We start from the raw sequence: 2,432 nt of genomic DNA, 5'->3' as shown, positions 1-2,432 counted from the left end.
TTTCTTTTTAGAGTGATGAAAAATTTCTAAAATTAGATCATGATGATGATCCCACAACTCTGAGTATATCAAAACCCACAAAATTGTAAAATGATTAAATTCTATGGTATATGAATTATATCTCAATTACACTGTTAAGAAATATATTGTGGAAAAACTCAATCAATGTAATTCTCAACAATAACAAAGTAATGTGCATGGTCATTGGACTGGGGCGAGGGACATTGGATAAAGTTCAAAATCCATTCACAGCAAAAGCTCTCTGACGCAGAAAAAATAGAAAATTTCCTTCATGTGATGAAAGATTTTTACCAACCCCCTGTTCCACCCATCATCATACTTCAAGTAAACTGTTGAAAGCTTTCCATGCAAGGTCAGACAATACAAAAAATGTCTACAACCTCATATTTTATTTAAAAGTGCAATCAGATCTGTTGAATAAGGCAAATGGAAAAGGAGAAAGAAAAGGTGTATATAATTAACAGATGACATAACAGAATCATTTATATAGAATAAAAACAACCTATAGAAAACTAATCTACACTAATAAAAGAAAAACATGCAAGTTGACTGTACATTCGCTATGCCTTAAGCCACACCCACCAGCCAATCAGAGCGACTATATGCAAATTAACCCAACCAAGATGGTGGCCAGTAGACACAGAGCTGGAGCAAGCAGGAGGCTTGGTTGCCCCAATGATGGAGGAAGCCAACTTCCCACCTGCTGGGGCCGGTTCTAAGCTCTACTCAATGCAAAAAAGTTTCAATTATAGAAGGTAAATAAATCCCAGATACCTGCTTTCAGCTGGCCATGTCCACGGAGCTGGAGAGAGCATGAGGCTTTCCCTCCCACCCTGCCCTGGCCGGCCGGTTCTGAGCTCCTCTCAAGGCTACAAAGTTTCAATTTTAGAGGGTAAATAAATCCCAGAATTAAAAAAAAGAAAAGAAATAAAGGAGAGGCTGGGAGCTTCTGTTGCGGGGGGGGGAGGGGCTTGGCAGCCTGAAAACGGCCAACAGGCCCTCACCCAGGCTGGTCAAGCACTCCAGTGGGGACCCCCACCCTGATGTGGGGTACCCTTCAGCGCAAACCCGCTGGCCCCACATGTGCACCAGGCCTCTATCCTATATAATAAAAGAGTAATATGCAAACTGACCCTAACAGCAGAACGACTGGGAATGACTGGTCACTATGACACACACTGACCACCAGGGGGCAGACGGTCAATGCAGGAGCTTCCCCCTGGTGGTCAGTGCGCTCCCACAGGGGGAGCTCTGCTCAGCCACAAGCCAGGCAGCGCTAAGGATATCAGACTGCAGCTTAGGCCTGCTCCCCGCTGACAATTAGACATCCCCCGAGGGCTGCCGGACTGCCAGAGGGATGTCTGACTGCCAGCTTAGGCCCAATCCCCCCGGGGAGCGGGCCTAAGCCAGCAGGTGGTCATCCCCGGAGAGGTCCCAGACTGTGAGAGGGCACAGGCCGGGCTGAGGGACTCCCTTCTCGAGTGCACAAATTTTTGTGCACCGGCCTCTAGTCCTATATAATAAAACCCTAATATGTAAATAGACCGAATGGTGGAACGACTGGCGGAACGACCGGTCACTATGATGTTCACTTACCACCAGGTGGCAGACACTCAACGCAGGAGTGTGTGCATTGAGAGTCTGTCCCCCGCTCCCCTCGCCCCCGAGAACCAGGGGGGGGGGGGGGGGGGGGGGGGGCGGGGTCGGCATTGTCCTATGCACTAAAAGGTTGCTGGTTCAATTCCTGGTTAGGACATATGACCAGCTTGTAGGCTTCATTCTCCGGTAGGGGATATGCCTCCTAGTGCTACACTAGGAAATTTTAGAAAATCTGTAATTCTCAAAAACACTCACAAAAATAAATATTATTATTCTCATGTTAGGGACAAAAAAATATTGGTGATATTTAGCCTCGAACTTAGATTGGCCTAATTTAAAAGTCTGATTTTTTCCCATTATGCAATACTGCCTCTTAAAATCACTCATTCAACAAATAATTATTGAGTGCCTATTATGTACCACATTGCGGCAGGTATCAGATATACAAAGATAAATTTATGTCATTGTATCCTCACCTCCCAGCCCACTCTAGGACAGAAATAAGAATTATTAACAAATAACTGCAACATAATGTAATAAGCACTATGAAAGGAGTATATTAAAAATAGCATACATAAGTAGCAATGTTGAATCTGTGTAACATAGCAATCAAAGACGGCTTCATTTAGCAGAAAAAAAATGCTAGCACATAGTACAGCTTGTTTAAATATTTGATGTACTCTTAAATTGAAGCTACAGGAAGAGTAGAATTTGCAGATAGAGAATCAAGATAAAATATTGCCTGGCTCGTGTGGCCCAGTGGTTGAGCATCGACCTATGAGCCAGGAGTCCACAGTTCAATTCCCAGTCAG

This window comes from Myotis brandtii, unplaced genomic scaffold (genome assembly GCF_000412655.1).
Source record: "Myotis brandtii unplaced genomic scaffold, ASM41265v1 scaffold243, whole genome shotgun sequence".
Taxonomy (NCBI): domain Eukaryota; kingdom Metazoa; phylum Chordata; class Mammalia; order Chiroptera; family Vespertilionidae; genus Myotis; species Myotis brandtii.
This window is presented reverse-complemented; position numbering follows the sequence as displayed.